General features: G+C 44.8%; 1 protein-coding gene across 2 annotated transcripts in view; it reads right to left on the bottom strand.

Annotated features, from left to right (window-relative positions):
• STS (steroid sulfatase) overlaps window positions 1-18,620 on the bottom strand; it is a 441,865-nt gene extending 423,245 nt beyond the window's left edge. For both annotated transcript variants that reach the window (XM_077480825.1, XM_077480826.1), the window contains exon 1: window positions 18,428-18,620. The gene's annotated coding sequence lies outside the window, so the exon portion shown is untranslated. The remainder of the gene's footprint in view (window positions 1-18,427) is intronic.
• Between the last annotated feature and the right edge of the window lie 4,758 nt (window positions 18,621-23,378).

Raw genomic sequence — 23,378 nt, 5'->3', positions numbered from 1 at the left:
TGTGTGCTCGGATAAGGGTCTGGTATGGATTTTGGGGGGCCCCTATGCCATTTTTTAAAATTTTGCCTCAGGGTTCCCCTTAAAATCCACACCAGACCTGAAGGGTCTAGTATGAATTTTGGGGGGGGGGAACCCTACGCAATTTTTATTTGGTGCAAGGTTCTCCTTAATATCCATACCAGACCCAAAGGGCCTGGTAATGGACTGGGGGGGGATCCCATGCTCTTTTTTTCAATGAGTTTTATCTATATTGCCGAGACAAGACAATTCATTACAGCTGCAATCGTTTTTAAATGACAATTTTTCCTTTAGAAATGTAATTTTGCTGCGGTACTGTTCTAAACACACGAAAAATGTGCCACTTTTCAGGCATACTATAGACACCCCCCAGGCACATATTTAAAGGAATATTTCATTTTTATTGATTCACTTTAAGCATTAAATAAAATCACTGCTCCCGAAAAAATGTCAGTTTTTAAAAACATTTTTTGCATTGATACATGTTCCCTGGGGCAGGACCCAGGTCCCCAAACACTTTTTATGAACATAACTTGCATATAAGCCTTTAAAATGAGCACGTTTGATTTTTCATGTTAGTGTCCCATAGACTTTAACAGTGTTCTGGCGGCTTTCGAACTTGCCCCAAACACCACATATTGTTCGGTCTTCGCAGAACATCCGAACAACCAAAGGTCGGGCCGACCAACCAAAGTTCGGGCCGAACTTATGCTCGGGCCGAACCGTTCGTCAAATATTTTGCCTGTTCGGTATGTTCTGGTGCGAACCGAACTGGGGGGGGGGGGGTGTTTGGCTGATATCTATTGGTTTGTTCAAAAGTTATAGAGTCTACAAAATAGGGAATAGATTTATGGCATTTTTATTATTATTATTATTATTATTTTTTACTAGTAAGGGCAGTGATCTACAATCTTTTTAGCGGGACTTCAACATTGCGTTGGAAAGATCAGACACCTGACATTTTTGACACTTTTTTGGGGAACCAGTGACATTATTACAGTAATCAGTGCTAAAAATATGCACTGTTATTGTATTGTATTAATGACACTGGTAACATCAGGGGTGATCAAAGGGTTAAATGTGTTCCCTGCAGGTGTTTTCTAACCGTATGGGGGATGGGCTGCCTGGGGAAACACACAGATCCATCTTCCTGCATAGCAGAAAGACAGGATCTGTGTTATCTCCCCTGTCAGAACGGAGCTTTGCCTTGTTTACACAGGCAGATCCCTATTCTGTCACTGCGGGGCAGGGGCAGGCTGACCATTGGGCCACTAGGGCACTTCCCGAGGGCCCCATGCCACTAGGGGGCCCCATCAGGGTTGCCAGCCTCAGTAAACCAGGGACAGTATGTAAAAAATTGTGTTTTTTTTTTGTCTCTTACTGACATCCTTTTGGTCTAAAAATCCTGAGATTATAGAGGCCCCATATTGCTGGTGGGTACTGTTGCTGGGTACTGTTGTCTGGTAATGCTGGTGGATACTGCTGGTGGGTACTGTTGCTGGGTACTGCTAGTGGGTACTGTTGCTGGGTATTGCTGGCTGGTTTCCAACCCACCATCTCCGTGCATCGGTGTGACCGGAACCAGTGCTAGAGGAAGCATACGGCTGCAATAGAGAGCAGAGCCGATGCTTCTGGTATTTTCTCCTGTCACAGGTGGAGTACATTTGGTATCACTCCACCTGTGTCAAGAGCTGGCGCTATACACGAAACATCGACTCTGCTTCCTTTAGTGCCGTCTCCATTGTTCACACTGATGCTCAGGGATGGCGAGTCAGGAACCCCTGTTCTGGGCTTCCTGACCCACCATCCAGAGCAGGAGGTGGTGGGCACCCCTGTTGTAGCCCTTTGTGAATATTTAATGGGTGGGATCTGTTTCCATTCCTTCAGCTTGGATTATACTTCTTTTCAAATATTTTTATTGAGATATAAGAGATAAGGTTATACAAACACATAAGATCGTACAATGGTGAGCAGTCACAACATAAGTATACAGCCAGCGTTAACAGTACGAGGCTATCGTAAGGAACAAAGTGGAACAAGCGAAAATGTCCAAGATCCAGTAGCTCCGCCGGATCGCTTTAATAGAATTTACTACCATGGATCTAAGATAGACTGAGGGGGGAGTCCTACCATCAGGAGATCCCCAAGTAGGGTGAGTCATCCCCAGAACTGTTTTTGCCCTACTGTAGTTTAGTTACAGAAACAAACATAAAAAAGACTATTAAAATTAACCAACAAAAGAGAAGGGGAAAGAAGGAGGAGGGGGCAGAGGCAAGAAGAGGTAAAGGAGTGAAAGAAAGCAAGGAAGCACAGGGAGGAAAGGGGGCAAGGATGGATCTGCGGGCGACCCGGCATCCCCAAGGGCTATAATGTGGAGGAGGCGTCTTTAGGTAAGAACTAATATTTAGACTATGGTATTAAGAGGTGGGGATCAAAATTTGGGGGTAGGAAGTGATCCACATACGGTTGCCAAATCCTACTGTGAAGCGGGAGTTTATCCAGGATAGTTGCTTCGATTTTGCTATGGATCATAGCCTGGATGACCCGATTTGTAACTTCAGTGGTATGCAGAGTCGTAGTCTTCCAGGCTTTCGCGATAGTCTGCTTCGCTGCTGTCACCACCTGTAAAAGGAGCCGTGTTTGGGATCGGGTAAACTTGCGGGGTACTAGGTTTAGTAAGGCAATCGCTGGATCTGGAGGTAGAGTACATTGTAAGAGCCTGGATAGGATATTAAAAATTTGCTTCCAAAATTCTGTCACCACCGAACAGGCCCACCATATATGAAGGTGCGTGCCGGGCTCATTACAACCCCGGAAACAGTTTGGAGAATAGTTTGGCACAAATTTAGATATTCTGGCTGGAACCAAGTACCAGCGCATTAAAACTTTATAATTGGCCTCAGCTGCAATTATATTCTGAGTGGCAGTTTTAGTATTGAGCCAAACTCTGCCCCAATCTTCAGGTTCAAGGTTAAGGGAGAGATCATGAGACCAAGAGCTAATGTACAGTGGGGGAGAGTTCAGGGGAGAGGAAAGATAAGGCCGCGTACACACGCGGGGACTGTTCGGCCAACTTTGTCCGTCCAACAGTTTGAGCGAACAGTCCGCTCAAACTTAGCATGGACGGACATGGCCACACACGACGAACGAACAGTTTGCTGAAACCGTGCGCGATGACGTGAACGGCACGTACGACGGGACGCAAAATACGACGTCCTATACACTGCATTATAACTTTCGGCTTGAAAATCCTTTCTGAGCATGCGCGGAACTTAGTTTGACGAACAAGCCTACACACGGGCGGACTGTTCGTTGAAACAAGGTTTCAGCGGACAGTTTTTCGGAATTTCCGTAAAACCTTGTCCGTCCAACTGTCCGCTGAAACTGTCCGCTGAAAGCCCACACACGAGCGGACTGTCCGCCCAAACACTGTTCAGCGGACAAGGTTGGGCCAACAGTCCGCGCGTGTGTACGCGGCCAAAGAGTAGAGACAGGATATGATACCAGGAGAGTGTGGATCCGTTTTGCAAATTGTCTCAAAGGGAGTTAATCGACCTAGGTCGGTGCAAGATTTAGTGGCCGATTTGACAAAGTGGGTTATTTGAACGTATCGGAAAAAAATCTTTATGGGGGAGCTTAGAATTGGATTGCAGGACTGGGAACATTATGATTGCATTACCCGATACCAGGTCGCATACCCTAGTGAGGCCCCTTTGGGACCAGGCATCGAATAAGGCGGGATCCGAGAAAGCGGGGGTGAAACTTGGGTGGCCATTAAAGGAGAGTAAAGGGGAATGAGGTGGTTGTAATTTATAGGTAGCTTTTACCTTGTCCCATAGTCCCAGTGAGAATCGGGTGATAGGATTACTAATCGACTTCCTCACTGGAGATGGCAGCCACAGCAAGTTAGATACAATCAGGGGGTGGGCATCTACAGTCTCGAGGCTAACCCACAGGGGCGTCTCAGTGGTCATATGGTATAAGGCCAATTGGGCCAGTTGCGCTGCGTAAAAGTAAAGCCTGAGGTTAGGTACACCCAGGCCTCCTTGCGTCTTATGACGGAACAGGGTCTGTCTGGAGACTCTAGGCCTTGTTGACCCCCAGATGTACTTAAAAACACGACTCTGCATAACACGAGGGAAATATGGGGGATCGCGACTGGGAGTACCCTGAAAAGATATAGCAACTTGGGCAACAACGTCATTTTCACGGCCGCGATCCTACCCAACCATGAAACACAGAGTGGTTGCCAGGAGGCCATAAGGGATGTGAGGCTACGTAACGCAGGGAGATAGTTAGCTTGAAATAGCTGGGCTGGGTCGCTGGTAATCTTAACGCCCAAGTATGGAAACGAGGACTCAGACCATTGAAAGGGATAATTTTTCCACAAGTTTTGAAAGGCTTCCGAGGGCAGAGACACGTTGAGGGCTCGCGACTTAGTTTGATTTACCTCCAACCCGGAAATCTGAGCAAATTTATCTAAAAGGTGGAAGAGGTTCGGTGAGGTGTGAGGTTAGGTAATAAACAAAAGGGCATCGTCAACGAATAGACAAAGTTTGTGCGACACAGAGGCAATGTCCAAGCCTTTGATATTGGGGTCTGTTCTAATTAAGGCCGCAAGGGGTTCTATGGCTAGGGCAAAGATTAGTGGGGAAAGGGGGCATCCCTGCCTGGTTCCGCGTTGGATTGGGAATCTATCAGAAGAAAATCCTGAGTATTTAACATACGCCTGTGGATGGGTGTAAAGGGCCTGGACCCACTGTAAAAAGTGTGGGCCAAAGCCCCAATGCTGCAAATATGGCCAGGATAACGTATCAAAAGCTTTTCGAATATCCAACGAAAGGAGGTGCATTGGGATTTTACGAGATCTGGCTATATGTTGCAATAGGACTACTCGACGTATATTATCGCTAGATTGCCGTCTGGGGATAAATCCCACCTGGTCCTTTTGGACCAGGTTGCCAATGAACTGGTTAAGACGTAGGGCTTGTACTTTGGCTAATAGCTTGATATCAGTGTTTAAAAGGGATATTGGCCTATAATTAGACCAAAGCGTATTATCACTATTGGGCTTAGGGATCATTGATATAATTGCAGTCAATGTGTCTCTACCGAAGGATCCGTCCTTAAGGAGGGCGTTAAAGGCGCTTGCCAATAAGGGGGCCAGGATGTCAGCAAATTTTCTGTAGTATGAGTTAGAAAGGCCATCTGGACCAGGGCGTTTATGTGGTTTCAAGGTACGAATGGCATATAGTATTTCCTGCGAGGTGATCGGGGCTTCCATAACTTCCCGACTAGTGTTGGATAGAGAGGGAATCTGGAGATCTTGGAATAGGGAATCGGCAATTTCTCTGGGGCAAGGGGTGGTAGATTCATATAATTTAGCTATTTTTTTACTAAACTCAGACATGATTTTAACCGGATTGCTAGTGAGAATATTTTTACCGACTCTCAACTGGACAGGTTTAAACGAACGCTCTGGGTTTCTAAGGCGTAAAGCTAGGAAGGTGTCAGGCTTGTTGGCCTTGATGTAAATATTGTGTTTGGAGCTACGGATAGCTTTGTCAGCTGCTTCCGCCAAGAGCAGGTCTAGTTCTAATCTTGCTTTTTCCATGGCCGATCTATTATCGGCTGTCGGGGAAGCTTGAAACTGTAATAGGTACTTGTTATAGTTAGCCTCTAAATGTTGAGTTTTCAGGAGTTTATCCCTCTTAAGGTGTGTGGCGATAGAGACACATTTACCTCTAATCACAGGCTTATGCGCCTCCCAGAGGAGGATGGGGGATATACCCGGAGTGGCGTTATGTTGAATATATTCAGCTAGGGCTACTTGGATGTCATAAACAAAATGATTGATTAGCTAGATGCTTATCACTGATACACCATGTCCTATCTGCAGATTGAGGGATCAGGGATGAAACTGTGGTAATGACTGCGCAATGGTCTGACCAGGATATCGGGTGTATATGAGATTGGAGAAGTACGGGGGAGGATGTAACAGGTACAAATGTATGATCAATCCTGGAAAATGAATTATGGGGATTGGAATAAAATGTGAAATTTTTCTTAACCGGATTACATTCTCTCCAGGAATCAAGAAGGGAGGTCTGTTGCAGTAAAGTACGAAATTGGGACGACGTTGAGCACTGTTCCGGGGTGTAAGGGGATTTATCCAAATGAGGATGGATTACCAGATTAGAGTCTCCACATACCAGCAGGGTACCCTTAGACTGGGCCTTAATCGTTTGAAACAGGTGGGAGAAGAAAGGAACGGGGTTTTTATTTGGGGCATAATAAGAAACGAGGGTAACTTCCGTATCTTGAAGGAGGCCGACCAGAATTATATAACGGCCCTCCGGATTTTTAATTTCAGAGGTAAGGGTAAAGGGCAAAGAGCGATGTAAAGCTAACAGAACTCCCCTCTGCTTAGTTGCCGCAGAGGCGGTAAAAACTTGTGGGTATTTGTAGCTAAATGATTTAGAGGTTTTATGAGAGGAGAAATGGGTCTCTTGAAGCGCAACTATACTTGCCCTCAAGGACGCAAAAGAGCGAAATGCTTTGACTCTCTTGTTTGGGGAATTAAGCCCTTTAAAGCGGGAGTCCGCCGGGACGCCGCGTTTTTTTTTTTTTTAAAAGTCAGCAGCTACAAATACTGCAGCTGCTGACTTTTAAAATGGTGACACTTACCTGTCCAGCGCGCCCGCGATGTCGGCACCCGAAGCCGATCTCTAGATCGACACTCGGGTGCTGCCGCCACCATCTTGGGTATGGGAATCAGGAAATGGAGCCTTTCGGCTTCATTTCCCGGTTCCCTACTGTGCATGCGCGAGCCGCGCGGCGCAATCCGGACGGTCCCCACTGCCTCTGGGAACTGTGTGTTTCCCAGCAGGCAGCGGGGCACTTGCGCAAAGGGGCGGGCAGTTGCGGAAAGGGGCGTAATCTACGCCCCTTTCCGCAGACAGCTATCCCGGAAGTGGGTGCAGTTACCTGGATTATCCAGGTAACTGCACCCCCCTCCCCCCTGAAAGGTGCCAATTGTGGCGCCGGAGGGGGGGGGATTCCGATGAGCGGAGGTCCATTTTAGGGTGGACCTCCGCTTTAACATTCAACGATAAGATGTTCAGAGGGGCCATGTTCGTACAGGGAGGGAGGAAATCTTATATAACCTAGGGGTCGCATGGGTCACCCGGACAGGGGGGTAGAGAAGGAAAGAGGGGGGAAAAGAGGTAAAGGAGTGAAAAGAAGAGAGATGGAATAAGAAAAGAAATTCACGTAAGGCGTATACCTGAACCATCTAACTGGTTTAAGTCAGACTAAAAACGCCCGACAAGAGTGTACACCGTCTCCCCAGCCCGAAACCAGGTCAGGCAGAGGGTGTACTGAGCTGTAGGGGGGGGGGGGGGGGCAGTGACAGTTCTCCGCCGTGCACCAGGAAATAGGTAGGATCAAGTTTGAAATCATTTTGTGTAACAAGCAAAGTAACCGTAACATTTGAATGAGTACATCTATCTAGCAATTATAGATATAACAAATACAGCTTGGGGAGGGATCCCTCCTGGGAGGGGAAAAAGGGAGGAAGGGGGGGGTAGGGGTAAGGGAAAAGAAAAGGAAAAGGGGAAGAGGGGAAAAGGGAAGTGTGGGGAAAGGAAGGGATAGGGGGAAGGGGAGAGGAAAAAAAAAAAAAAAAAAAAGATAACATGGTTACTGTTTTGCTAAAAGAGGACTATAAACAACAAAAAATCACCGGACATCAGTGGGAACCTGCTATGTATCAGAATCCAACTCTGGGAGAAAACAAGTTCCAGGAGCCCTCCAGGGGACAAAAGGGATATCATGGCCGATCACAAACAGTTCAGCGGGGTACAAATACTTTGGGGCTGGCATAACTTGCTGCAGTTGTGCGCGAGGGGGGTACCCTTACGGGTTGCGGATAGTGTCGGGAGATCACGGGTGTCCCGTTTGGGGGTATCCATGTAAGGATAAGGACCCGGGTGGGCCGGGGTGCGTGGAAGGACAGTGTCCGATTGTTGAACCGGAGGAGTCAGATGAAGTGATTCCAGCAGATTCTGGAGGGCCTCCGGCGTAGTGGCAATGTGTTGCTATCCTTTGTGGAAAAATTGGAGAGCGAAGGGGAAGTGCCATGTATATTTAATTTGATGCTGGGTGAGGATTTGCAGCTGCGGTTTCATGGCGCGGCGCTTCGCAATGGTGAGGGGGGCCAAATCTGTGAATAGCTGGTAGGAGTGTCCCTGGAAGGCGAGATTGTCTTTATTGCGAGCAAAGGCAAGGAGTTGCTCCTTTGTTTTGAAAAAGTGGAACTTAATAATTATATCACGCGGGGGCCCGTCCGCTTGACGGCGGGTAAGGGCCCTATGAATTCTGTCAAATTCTAAACGTTCCACGGGGATCGAAGGCGAAAGTTCTTGGAACAAAGCCAGTGCAAATGCTTGCAAGTCATCCACTGATTCTGGGATACCCCGGAGGCGCAGGTTCGACCTGTGGGAGCGATTCTCTGCATCCTCGAGACGGGAGAGCAGCATGGCATTCTCCTCACGGAGCGATAATTGTTCCTGTGCGTGTTCACGGAGAGTTAGCTCCATATCATCAGCCCGGGTCTCAAGATCTGCGATCCTCTGACCAAGTTCCCTAATCTCTCGTGTCAGTTTGTTTGTGATTTGGTCAGAGGTCGTCTTAAGGGCTTTTTTGAGCATAGATTCCATATGTAATAAAAAGTCAGATTGCGACATACCTGAAGAGGATAGGTTAGAAGGGTCGCCTTGAGCAAGGGTGTTGTCCTCTTCCTCGTCGCTGTGCAGATCCGCTGAGTATGAGGGGCTGTCACGCTGCTGTGCTTGAGCCTGTGCTTTCGCCGCCATCTTGGAGGGCATCTTTGATAGGTTTAGGCTTAGATTTGCCTCGGTGGCCGGTAAGGACCATCGCCGGATTGGCTCAACCGATGCCCGCTGCGGTCCCGTTAAATGCGAGGCTGAGATCTCGCTTCGGAGAGCAGATTAGGTCCCGGTAATACGGCGGAGAATGCTCTAGTGAGGAGCGTCCATCACGGTGAGCCTCGCGCATGTGCCCCCCTGGATTATACTTCTAAACCGCCCACATGTCAATCAATGTGTGGGCAAGTTGGTTGTACAAACTGTACAACCAGCCTGTCATGTTTTTCGCTGAACTGATCAGTGTGTGCAGGTTGGCTGCATCCAATTCGCATAGCAGGAGAATGGGACTGGCTTTCTATTGAGCCAGTTTACATATCTCTGGGGGGCTGCTCACTGTGCCTCTTTGGCTCCATTTCAGGGCCGAATACAGGCAAAGATTCGGGCCTGATTCGTCCTTGACCCCGAGAATGGCGACGCACAGCATTCCTGCAGCCAGTTCCAGTGTGAACCGAGCCTTACTACTCATGTAGGGATCTGCTGCCCTCTACTGTTAATCATAATGCTATGTATTAGCACGTCCTGTCTCTGGGAGGTTTGCTTTGAAACCCCAGAGGGCAGAAGTGGAGAAAGAAATTCTGAGACATTTCCTGTTCACAGAAAAGCTGCTGCTAAACTTAGTCCAGAAAGAATCATTAGGCAAGCGGTTCTATATTTTAATAATTTACCTGCAGCTCCCCAGAGCTTCTCTGTCTTCTTTTCTGTCTTGTTTTTATTTCACATGCACATTGCCAGATAGCTAGGTCTGTGCTACTTTATGTGTGTAGTGGTCACCTTCCATTATATTGGTAGGTGAATGTGTTTATTGCAATATAGTTTATATACAGCTGTTTTTGTTTTACTTAACCCTGTCCCTTCTGGTCTGGTGATTCTATATTTAGCTTAGGGCTCAATAACCACAATAAGATATAGTCAAGTTAGGCATTCAATGGCCAAATTTCCAAGTTAAAAAACTGGTTGCATGAGAAATTAGGAACTAAGAGGGAGAGTAAATAGATGAATCTTGAGTTCTAGTGCCACACCACAGTCTGCTGTTGACAAGCTGCATTCTAGGCTGGTTAGACCACAGTTGGTGGATCTCCACATCACCACAGATTTTGTCTTCATGTCTCCCAACACAATGATGGATGTCACATAGTGATCATCTTCGGGGCCCCTGCAACTAAACTTTGATGCAAAATGCATCAGGAGACATCTTTTTTAATACCTATATATATCTGGGGTATATGTGCACAATTCTACCAGGACTTTTGTTGGGCCCTCTGCTGTTTTTACATTTGATGTATGTACTATTGTTATTCTTTCTTATACAAAGCTTGTATTATGTTTATACTGGTGTGCATCTATATACTTATGGTTAATTGTATATGCTGGTTGCAGGAGTCCCTCTGCTCCCAATTACTTTGATAAATGACTGGGTCATTTCCCAGGAAGATAATCCCCACTGTTCACAGAGACCCTAGGTGAAGGTACTGCCAACTTTATTATCTAACCTAATCATCCACTTAGTGAAGCTTCTGGTTCTCTTATTTACCTAAAGATTTAGAGCAATATCCTGTTTAAGGAGGGTCATCACTCATAACTACTAGGCATGAGCCGAACACCCCCCGGTTCAGTTTGCGGCAGAATATGCGAACAGACCAAAAATTTGTGTGAACACACAAACCCCATTAAAGTCTATGGAACTCAAACGTGAAAAATCAAAAATGTAAATTTTAAAGGTTAATATGCAAGGTATTGCCCTAAAAAGTGTTTGGGGACCTGGGTCCTGCCCCAGGGGACATGTATCAAAGCAAAAAAAAAGTTTTAAAAACGGATGTTTTTTTCGGGAGCAGTGATTTTAATAATGCTTAAAGTGAAAAAATAAAAGTGAAATATTCCTTTAAATATCGTACCTTGGGGTGTCTATAGTATACCTGTACAGTGGCACGTGTTTACCGTGTTTAGAACAGTCCCTGCACACAATTACATTTCTAAAGGAAAAAAAGTAATTTAAAACTGCTTGCGGCTGTAATGTAATGTGCCCCACCCCCCCTTTGGGTAGGGTATGGATAGTAAGGTGAACCGTGCATCCAAATTTTAAAAAAAGGCGTGGTGCCCCCAGGCCCAATATACTCTGAACAGGAGCAGTATAAAGGCGGTCCCCGGATTACAAACAAGATAGGGACTGTAGGTTTGTTCTTAAGTTGAATCTGTAATTTGGAACAGGTACATTTTCTAAGTGCAGCTCCAGCCAAAAAATCTATTTAAAAGCTTTTTGAAAAACATAGGGAAGGGTTATCATCACCCCTGTAACATTTGTTTTGCTGTCTGTGCCCCTGTTTTCACCTCACTTTCTGTCCCAATGAGAATTGAATTTTGAAAATTTTGGGTTGTTGTAGAAACAAGGATTGGTGATAAAGCATCATTGGAGACACCTTTTTCTCATATTAACTCTTACAGGAGAGAATTTCCCTACCTAGGTCCTCTCACTTCTGCTTCAAAATATTACAGCAAAAATTATAATTATATGCCCCTGTTAAACATCGGGTGCTTGGTAGCTGGTGATCCAAGACTAAGATTTATTTTTATGAAGGTGAGCCAATCAACTGAGTTTGTGGATAGGCACACTCTGTGATCGGTTACAAAGCCTCCAGCAGCACTGAATGTGCGTTCAGAAAGAACGCTGGATGTAGGACAGGCCAGTAGCTAAATTGGATATTGTGCAAGCTCTAGCCAGTGGTGCCATTGTCGCAAACCACCATTCCTGGCTGAAGCTGGTGTGGAGTCAACCACCTCTGAGTCTGCCCCTGCAGAGCTGACAGAATCTCTGCCCCAGTATGGCTCCTGTCCCCTAAGCAGCAAAGAGCAAAGAGGAAAAAAACTGCGCTACGGAGTGAGATTGATATTGGTCGGAAGCTGCAATTCAAATGTACACCAAAAATACACAAAACAGAAAAAGAAAAAAAGAGAACTGCGCTAACCTCAAATTCCCAAAGTGAATGGGATATGTGTATGTGCTAAACCCACAGTATAAGCCTTAGTGTCTTAATGTCTCTAAGGCCACCTCAAAAAATACAGTGCATACTGTTATATATACAAATATGTAAAATGAAATACAAAAATAAGACACAAATGCGTGTCAATAATGTGAATCACCCAAACACAGTACAGATTGTATAGATCTCTGTGCATATACCCCTAAAAATAAAGAATGAAAGTTTTCTTAAAACTGAAAAAATACATAAAATAAATCATCAAAAAAATATTTTGGAACACTCTATGTAATGTCCATATAATTATATGCCAAACTATTGCTATAAAGTGTCCATATGGTAAATAAACACCAGTGAAGAAAAACTTTGCATGAAGAGCTGAATTGGAAGCGCACAAATTAATAATCTTCTCCAGGAATATAATGTGCTTTTCCCCTCACCAAATGAATGAATTGGCTCCTTACCAGATCCGAGCGACCCCCCGTTACAGAGGGTCACCACAGGCAAAAACAATCAAAGGATATCCGGGTAACGGTTCCCCCTCAGGCGATCCCGAATCTTTCACACAATAGGGCTATGGCTGTTGCTCCACATATCACTCCCAACTCAACGTGGTATCACATAGGGAAAAACATAGGCTCCAGATAGTGTAAAACCAATGATTTTAATTTGCAAGAAACGAACGTATACACTTACATAAAAGACTTTAAAAGGAGGCTCAAAACAGAAGCGTGCACCGGCCGGACACACGCCAACGCAGAGACCAACCTGTCCTTCCTGGTCTAAAACGAATGAACACGACTGGGGTGACGTCGACACGTTCGCACCGCCCTACGCATTTCGTAATAATTTACGTCGTCCAGGGGCTGTCCCCTAAGCAGACCAACTCAAACACTGCATGCCATCTTTTTGACTGAATGCTTACGTAGCCCTTTGAACGCTGGTTCAGAGGAGAAATCTGCAGAGGAAGAGGCCATAGAGGAAGAAGATGCAAAGGTGTGGAGGAGAGAGGTGTGGCAGAATCACCACTACTAGCATTTTAGAGGTGTGGTGGTGGAACAATCTCCAACAATATTGCACCCTGTTCTGCATCCTTCCCAGCTGCCAGCAGACTTACACAGTGCGCCATGAAAGAAAGGTAACATCCCTGTCCATGCCTGCTGGACCATGAGTCAGCGGTAATATGCACCTGACCGCCCTGTCAAGCGAGGCAAAGACATTGCCTTCCACATGCTGATAGAGAGCCGGAATCGCCTTCAGTGAGAAAAAGTGTCTAAGGGGGCAGAGTCTACCAGCTGAAAAGGCAGCAGTTGGGAGTTCTAGCAATTTAGCCAAGCTAGCATTCAGCAGCTGAGCATGTGGATGGCTGGGGCCACATTTTTTTCGACGCTTTAGCAACTAGGGTAGGGAAATTTGCCTGCTACAATCGGATACACTTCAGACATATGTCGCAAACAGCAATGGTGCAATCTGCTGCACACGTATCAAAAAAGGCCCACACCAAAGAACTTTTCAAAATACATGGGGGGTCAGCAGCGTCCTGCACATGCGGAACTCTGCGGTGGGATGCATTTGGGTGGCTGCCCTTAAGCTGGACCCTGGAGGGCATCCTGCCTCATTGGAGATGTACCTCCTCCTCCTCTTCTCTTCTATCAGGCACCCACATAGAGTCAGTGACCTCATCATGCCCTCCCTCCTCGTCACTGGAGCAAACCTGGCAGTATGCTGCAGCTGGGGGAACATGACTGCACAGTTTCTTGTCCTTCTTGGGCACACCCTCTCTCTGGGGTCACGTTACTACCTTCCTCAATCTGGGTGGCATCATCAGAGCCTTCAAAACACTGCACATTTACCTCACATGTACCGGACACTGTGGTCGAACAGTTCAGGGGACTCATCTGTGCATGATGGTGGGGCTAGGGAAGGAGTGACTGATGACATTGAGCTGATGGAATAGGCCAGTTTGGCAGCTGCATTGGCAGGCAAACTGCTCTGAGCCTGGGTGACAGAGGATGAGGGGGATGAGGATGGCTTAGTTATCCACTCTACCAACTCTTCTGCATGTTGTGGATCAACACGGCCAGCTGCCAAAAAAAAGGACAAGTGTGCCCCATGGCCACATGCTGAGGATGCACCGTGTCCACAACCAGCACTGTTGGCTGTAGACACAGAGCCTGCTTGCCCTCTTTTAGTGGCCTGTGAGCATCTGCCTCTCCTTGGTGGCCTTCCAGACATGCTGTAAAATTTTATTAGCTAAACACCGCCTGACGTTTACTAAAAAAAATACACCAGGATGGCCTGCAGTCAGCTATAGGTTTGGCTAGAATAGAATGCAGTGGATATATATATGTAGGAGACTGTATATATATTTTATGCACTGCAGATCACTGAATTGCCTGCCTGCCTGAAAGTGTATTTGAAAACGTACACCTGGAATCACCTGCAGTCCGATATAGGCTTGGCTAGACTAGAATGCAGTGTATATATATATGTAAGAGACTGTATATATATTGTATGCACTGCAGATCACTGAATCATCTGCCTGCCTGCCAGAAGTATAGTAGAAACAGTGAGTACACCAGGAACCAACTGCAGTGAGATCTAGCTAAACTGTATGCAGTGGATAGATATATACTAGGCTGAATGTATACACACACACACACACACACACACACAAACACCATTTCGGCAATAGAGGGCCCTTTTTTTGGAGGTGCTGCTGGGATCGAAGAGGGATTATCAGTTGTATGAAATAGCATTTTAATCTAGAGCAGCATCCACAAACTGTTCTTGAAGGATGTAACTCATTCCTAGATGAAATAGTAGATTTTTGGCATTTATAGGTGTACACTGATTATAGTGACAAATGAGCAGAGGGTAATGTTTTTTGAAAAAATGCTGATAACAGCAAATACCCACAAACTCTCCTAAACTCTTGTGCAATCCAAGCTACTATGAGCATTTGTTTCTACCAGAGGTCCTGAAATGTTTTTTCTGCTCCTAATGTGCATGGACCCTTAGGCCGCGTACACACGGGCGGACTGTTCGCCCAACTAAGTTCGTCAAACAATCCGACAAACAGTCAGTTCAAAATTTGCATGAACGGACTTGACCACACACGATGAGCAGACAGTCCGCTGAAAGCGTGCGCGATGACGTGAACGGCACGTACGACGGGACGAGAAATTCGACGTCCAATACACTGCAATGCAACCTTCGCCGTGTAAATCCTTTCTGAGCATGTGCCAAACTTAGTCTGTCGACCTAGCCTACACACGAGCGGACTGTCCGCTGAAACCAAGTTTGGACGGACTGTCTTACGGAAATTCCGTAAGACTTTGTTCGTCAGACTGTCCGCTGAAACAGTCCACTGAAGCCCACACACGAGCGGATTGTCCGCTGAAACACTGTTCAGCGGACTAAGTTGGGCGAACAGTCTTGTACGCGGTCTTACAGTTACTCTTTTCATGTTTAGCATATCACACTGGCGAACAGTCTTGTACGCGGTCTTACAGTTACTCTTTTCATGTTTAGCATATCACACTGCAATACTATGTTGGGGCTACACTAGAAGAGCATGAAAAACAACTCATGCGGATATTACATCACTTAAAAGAAGAGGAATTTAAATTGTCAGCAGAAGTGCAAGTTCTGAAGGTTATTAGTCACCTATGTAGTTCACATTATTTCTGTTGAAGGAGTGGCCACTAATCCAACCAAAGTTGAAGCAGTGGTGAACTGGCATCAGCCTCACAATATTATAGAGTAAAGTTCTTTCTTTGGATTTTGTGAATACTACAGCAGATTTGTAGAAGGGTATTCTAAAGTGGCCAAAGTTCTTTATGACCCGTTGAAGACTGATGTGTGCAGATGAGGGAGTCAAAAGAGGACTTCCAAAAGTTCTTTGGGGGCTACTGGATCTCTGCATGAGAAGAGGCTCTCACTCAATTGAAGAAGAAGCTAACAGAAGCACCAGTCTTACAATATGCTGATGTAAAGAAACTTTATGTGTGCTATGTGGATGCTAGCTTTGAAGGATTGGAAGGAGTGTTGCACTAGAGCAGTGATGGCGAACCTTGGCACCCCAGATGTTTTGGAACTACATTTCCCATGATGCTCCACTACACTGCAGAGTGCATGAGAATCATGGGAAATGTAGTTCCAAAACATCTGGGGTGCCAAGGTTTGCCATCACTGCACTAGAGTATAGTGGTGGGCTACGACTAAAAGCCTTCATCAACCAGAAAATAAAAAGAGGGTGCGAAGCCAAATGTGTTACCTTTACAAATGTTTATTGAAATAGGAAAGTTTCAAAAACATACACACAAAAGAAGTATGGCTAAAGACATTAAGGGATACACAGACCCAGGTAACTGTCACTGGATGCAAGATATAAACGTTTTATATGGACATCACAAGTAACTAGATAACAAGCAAACAAGCTGATGCGTTTCTAGGGCAGGACCCTGTTTCTCAGAGCTTAGGTGCCTGTCAGTATGATCTAAGATTAAATAGACGTAAGCCCCAAACACACTATCAGTTTTTCTGCTGAGTTTTACTGAAACGATATAATATGAGGTCAAACCTTAGGCGTTTCAATTTGTATGCAATCAGGCTGGCCCTTGCACTACATGGTTTTTGGTAAACCTGAAGGAAAAAATCTGCAGAAAATCTGATAGAGTGTATGGGGCATTAGAATAGACCTAGCTGATCTAGTTGTAAGCCACTCATTCCATATACAAGTGAGAGGCTAACATAGATTTTCTTTAACTATAACATTTCCATCTCCTGCACCTTACAATCAAAGCTGCAGATAAATGCATACACAAAAAAAAAAAAAAAATTCAAATAGAATAGAAGATCAAAAGATAATAAAATCTACTAAATCTCCAATGTGTCTAACTAGTAAATAATCAGCTGTAGAGCTGGGTGAACATTTTGAGCGGAGCAAAAATTTGGCCGAACATCACCTGTTCACCCATTCGGCGAACACCCAAATTTGAATGAACTGCATGTATAGCTGGTTGTTAAGGAGCAGGCCACTGCATCCTTAACAATGGATGAGTCATTAGCTGTCAACAGGCTTCTCCGCTGACAGCTGAATGCAAAAAAAAAAAAACATTCACAGCAATAGAAAAAAAATTATGGAAAACGATGTGGGGACACCCCCAATCAATACCAGGCCCTTATCCAAGCAGGACAATAAGAGTGGAGGGGTGAGCAAACACCCTCCCTCCTGAACCAGATCAAGCCACATGCCCCCAACGTGGCAGGGGGCTTTGGGGACAAGGGCCTCCTCATGACAACCCTGGGTGGTGGTTGTGGGGGTCTGCGGGGCAGGCAGCTTATCAGAATCTGGAAGCCCCCTTTAACAAGCCCCCCATGAGAATGAGTATGGGGTACACAAAAAAGTGTCAAACATAAACATAAATAAAGACAACAGACAGTTTTTGACAATTCCTTTTGACAAAAATAAAAAAACAATATCCCCCCCTTGTGGTTCCATCATCAATCACGATGCCCGCCACTCAAAAAAAGAAGTAAAAAAAGCTCCGCCACTACCGACTCAGCATGCACTGGTTGGTGATGTCACAAGGGGGTGGTGCCACCAGGTGACATCACCAGTTGGCCCCGTCCCTTACCTATTTAGGAACTGTAAAATGGCAGAGCAGGCATTCGGTGGTTAACCTTCGTCGCAGATGGACTGTTTTTTTTTCAGGGTCCGGCAGTTATTGATCTATATCAAGGTACATTGTTTTATTTTTTTAAATAAAGGAATTGTGAAAAACTGCCCCCTGGCATTTATTTTTGACACATTTTTACTCATACACATAGGGGGGTGGGATCTGGGGGCCCCTTTGTTAAAAGCAGGCTTCCAGAATCTGATTAGCCCCCTGCCCACAGACCCTCACAACCATCGCCCAGGGTTGTCAGGAAGAGGCCCTTGTCCCCATCAACACAGGGCTTTGGGCGTGTTTTATTTCTAGGTCCGTCAGACTTTTGGGGAAAAAAAAGTCCACTAGAGCCCATACACGACCGTAATATCCGAAGGATTAATCCGTCAAAAAGTCTGGTCGTGTGCATAAGAACAAAAAGAACTGGAGCACCTAATTAGCTAGTAGCCAGTTTTTTTTCATTAGAATTTGTTAAATAACAGACCTCCTTCGAACCAAAATATCAAAGTATTTTTTCTTGGTTAAAAAATATGTAAAAGTAAATCATAGGAGAACACAATTTTATCTCACTGCTTAAGTAATCTTTTCTTCCATGCAACACAAAGAACACACAAAGCAATGCTAAACCGGATGACATAAAATATATCCCTTCCAAATAACAATGTACAAAGCATTTCACATTACTGTAATTCTCAGAGCAAAGAAAGCCCAGGCAGATAACAATAATATGGCCACCTGAACTTGACAGCAAGGCTTCTACTCAGTGTGTCATAAACACACCCCTCTATCAGATAGCATTACCCAAGTCACTTACCAGCTACTCTTTCATTTAAAGGATAGTTTTCAACACAGCTTCAAAAATGCTGCAAGACTGTCAGTTATTCTAGATTCTCAGAAACACGTCTGCTTTTTTTTTTTTTCTACGCTTATTGATTCCTCACACTGTTTATAGTTGTTCGCTCAGTGCAGGAAGGAAAATGTTGGAAACGTGAGACTTAAACAACATGCAACAAATCTGTGACTGCTTCCTGCCTTCTGTTATTGATACAACAGCTGTGATTGGTGCAATCTTGCAGGGAATCAGAAAGAAAAAAAAAAGAAAAAAAATAGGTCACAGTTAAACATTCCTAAATCTTCATTCTTGGAATCATTTTTATCTAGAACTATTTGATTTTGGATGCAGGTACTGTTTGAAAATCATACGCAATCATATGCAATGACACAGTGTTTGCTCATTAAGAAATGTACAGAATCAAACTTTGATATTTTGAAACCAAACTTTACCCAATTTTTCAAAGTCCTTTTTCCTGCCTAATATTTCTTTTTTTTTTGCAATTTTTTTTTTTTTTTACACAATAAAGTTTATTGCATAGGTAAAAAATTAAATACAAAGCATGATGATATATAAAAAAAATACCAAATATGCAAACAAACAACAAGTAGGGATGAGCTGCTCAGGCTTGTTCGCATGGTCCACGTGCAGAGCCCGCCAGGAAGTCGGCGCAGTGCTGCGCAGCTGCAGAGATCGGGTAATGTCTCACTGCCTGTGATTAGCGCAGCGCTGCGCTGACTTCCTGGCGGGCTCTGCACGTGGACCATGCGAACACGCCTGAGTTAATCCTTAACAACAAGAGGTCAAATATATTTCAAATATATGCCACTTGTAAGGAACAAATGAAGTATGGCAAAACAAATAATAATTATTTGTTCTTTTCAAAGGAAATCAATATAGCTGAGAATAAACAAAGATTAAACAAATATGCAGCGTTTTTAAGTCATCTGGTATTAGGAATACTCAAAATGCTTAAGATATGTGAAAATAGCCTTCAGAAAGCTTATGAAGACTTGTATTCATTTTTAAAGCGGGAGTCCGCGTTTTTTATTTTTTTTTTAAAAGCCAGCAGCTACAAATACTGCAGCTGCTGACTTTTAAAATAGTGACACTTACCTGTCCAGCGCGCCCGCGATGTCGGCACCCAAAGCCGATCTCTCGATCATCCCCCGGGTGCTGCCGCCGCCATCTTGGGTATGGGAATCAGGAAGTGGAGCCTTTCGGCTTTATTTCCCGGTTCCCTACTGCGCATGCGCGAATCGCGCTGCGCAATAAGGATGGACCCGCTGCCTCTAGGATCTGTGTGTTTCCCAGCAGGTAGCGGGGGACTTTCGGAAAGGGGCGTAATCTACGCCCCTTTCCGCAGAGAGCTATCCCGGAAGTGGGTGCAGATACCTGTACTGTACAGATACCTACACCCCCCTCCCCCCTGAAAGGTGCCAATTGTGGCGCCGGAGGGGGGGGGGATTCCACTGAGCGGAAGGTCCACTTTAGGGTGGACCTCCGCTTTAAAGATGAAAAATATGTAATGAATTACGAATAACAAGGAGTACTATTTTTTGTAGTGTTGTGTGGGCATGAGTGGAGCTCTTAAAAGTAAAAAGTTTTAATTGAAAAGGATTTTTTTTTAAAGTCTCTGGTAGAGTGAAAATGTACCAATGTCTCCATCTATTATGGAATTGAGTTGTAGGTTCTCTTTTTTATAGTAATGGTTTCTTCCATTTCATAGATTAGTTTGACATTCAGTACCCAATCTATTATTGTTGGAGTATCTCCGGTTTTCCAGTTCACTGGAATCAACGTTTTGGCAGCATTAAAAAGGAAGTAAACACTGATGAGTTCACTTCCTCTTTGATTCCCTGCAAAGGTAAAGCATCGCATAGTAGCCCATTATGTGTCACTTACCTGACACAGGAGCCAGCAAAGTTACCGCTGTCCCCTGTAGTCCAGAGCATCCATCTTCTCAGTGGGTCTCGCTGCTCCACCGCTGTCATTCGACGAAGCCACGATGACGTCACCTCCGTGCATGCGCACGGGAGCCGCCACTCGCGGCATATCGCCGTTGACAGCGGCGCTCTCAGTGCGCCTGTGCGCCGCTGTCTACGGCGCATGCGCCGTAGACAGCGGTGCCTGTGTTTTGGCAAATATCTCCTAAACCGTGTAGGTTTAGGAGATATTTCTTGGACCTACAGGTAAGCCTTAATCTAGGCTTACCTGTAGGTCAAAGTGGTTTCTAAGGGTTTACAAGCACTTTAAGTGTCGTGTTAGGGAGTTTTTATATTGTTTGTAAGAAAGATCATTGACATGTAGTAAGCAACAAGCTGCGTTTAATTCTATTTGAGTGTCAATGATATGTACTATCCACTTTTTAAATTGTGTCCAATAAGTTTGAATGGGTGTGCAATTCCACCATAGATGCAGGAAGGAGCCCCACCCCTCATTACATCTCCAGCTAACCTTCAACTCTGTAGGTGACCAGTTTTTTTTTTTAATTTTGCAGGTGTAATATACCATCGAGTGCAAATTTTGAAAGAAATTTCTTGTAAACATGTAGTTAGGGAGCATTTATGGGTGAACACACAAGGTTTTTCCCATTGTAAATCTGAAAATTGTGTATTGAGTTTATATTACCATATTTTTTTATATTTATCCGGAGAGTTGGACGTTGGCTGTGAGATCGAGCTATACGACAGTCAGGTGGTCTTTCTTGGAGTTTGATTAACCACTTAAAGTGCTGTTCCACAGAAAAAAAAATCATTAAAATTCCCCAAAAAAAACAAAACATTTTTTTTAAACTCACCTCTAAATGCCTGTTGCTAGGGGGTCCATCATAGTCTGCCTCCTTCAGTGCCTGGGCTGGTGACATCACTTGCCCTCAGCACAGGAAGGGCTCAGCTCTGCCCCCTCCCTCCTGTCAGTCATCTGGGACACGTGATAGGTCCCAGGTGACTGTGCGGAAAAATCACGGCGCGCAGCGGCGCTCGCTCATGCGCAGTGGGTGCCCGGCTGTGAACCACAGTTAGAATGCCGGCGACGCTGTGCAGAGGGGGGAACAAGCAGGGCTTCATACCCCCGCATCGCTGGCCACTGGGATAGGTAAGTGTCCGATTATTAATAGTCAGCAGCCGCAGTATTTGTAGCTGCTGACTTTTATTTATTTATTTTTAAGGGGAACTCCTCTGAACCGGAAGACTTCCCCCCTTAATGACCAGGCCGTTTTTTGCGATACAGCACTGTGTCGTTTTAACTGACAATTGCACAGTCATGCAATGCTGTACCCAAACAAACTGGATGTCCATTTTTCCCACAAATAGAGCTTTCCTTTGGTGGTATTTGATCGCCTTCTGGGGTTTTTATTTTTTTGTGCTATAAACAAAAAAAGAGCAACAATTTTGAAAAAATAAAAAATAAATTAGAAATTGTTGCTATAATAATTATCAAGAAAAAAAAAAAAAAAAACGAATTTCTTCATCAGTTTAGGCCAATAAGTATTCTTTTACATATTTTTGGTAATAAGAGTATATTGATTGGTTTGCGCAAAGGTTATTGTGTCTACAAAATAGGGGATAGATTTATAGTATTTTTATTATTTATTTATAATGGCGGGGATCAGTGATTTTTAGCGGGACTGCAACATTACTGCAGACAGATCGAACACCTAACTGACATTTTTGACACTTTTTTGGGAACCAGTGACATTATTACAGTGATCTGTGCTAAAAATATGCACTGTTATTGTACTAATGACACTGGCAGGGAAGGGGTTAACATCGGGGCGATCAAGGCGTTAAATGTGTTCCCCTGTTTTCTAACTATATGGGGGACTGTGTGACTGGGGAAACACACAAATCCGTCTTCCTGCCACTGCGGGGAGTGATCACCGGGTGGCCGGCGGACATCGTGTCTGCTCCACCGCTTATTGGCTCCCCCCCACTGGCCAGTGGGCGCACGCACCCACAAATCACTATGTACACACCAATGTACAACGACAGCGATTTGCGGAAAGCAGCTACATTGCCACAGTAAAACTACGGTGGCTGGTCCTTAACCAGTTAAAGCAGATATCAAAATTTGGTGAGAGGTCTGACTATTGAGTCTTTTTTTTTGTTGTTTAATATAAAGTTGTGGATTTGTAGATATAGCCAAAATCGAATATTTTTTCCTTCTTACACATTATTTGAAAAGTAAAAACTTTATTTTTTTATTTACATTTTTTTTCTAAATCCTGGCCTAGGCCATGATGACATCAAAACACACATATACTGTACACACACACACACACACACACACACACACACACACATGCAGACATGCTGTGGGACTCTCTCTCTCAAAGACCTTGCAGTGTGTGTGCACATGCACAACATTTCACAAATCACCTTCTGTACCATAGCCATCCCATGATCCATTTTGGGAGATGTTACACATGCACAAACATGCCAGGGGGTCCCTGCCAAAAAACTGACAGAGGTCAGCGATTACCTGCACATGCCTGGGGATCTGGTGCATGCGCTCTCAAGCCGCTGGCACTCATGTGGCGGATTTCCATTCGATTTTTATTTATTTTTTTAACACAGGAACAAATGTTAAGGGTTTTTGTGTTTTAGGCAGCGTGAAGTTCCTCTTTAGTCACTACCCTACCGCACATAGTGATATGACGGCGGCAGGAACCCTTTGTCCCTCTGGGCTGCCATCATATGACATATTTTACTTCCTGAGCCTCTAGGGGGCGCTGCGCACCCGCGTTTGTCTGTGAAAACAGCAGGACCATTGATCTGTGTGTGTAAACACACAGATCCATGTCCTATCAGAGGAGAGGAGACCAATGGTGTGATCCCAGTAGAGAGGAACACCGATCGGTCTCCTCCCCTTTTGAGTCCCCTCCCCCTACATTCAGAATCACTCCCTAGGATACACATTTAACCCCTTCCTC

The sequence above is a fragment of the Lithobates pipiens genome, unplaced genomic scaffold, assembly GCF_037356315.1.
Source record: "Lithobates pipiens isolate NorthernLeopardFrog02 unplaced genomic scaffold, aLitPip1_a1.2 Scaffold_16, whole genome shotgun sequence".
Lineage (NCBI taxonomy): Eukaryota > Metazoa > Chordata > Amphibia > Anura > Ranidae > Lithobates > Lithobates pipiens.
This window is presented reverse-complemented; position numbering and strand designations above follow the sequence as displayed.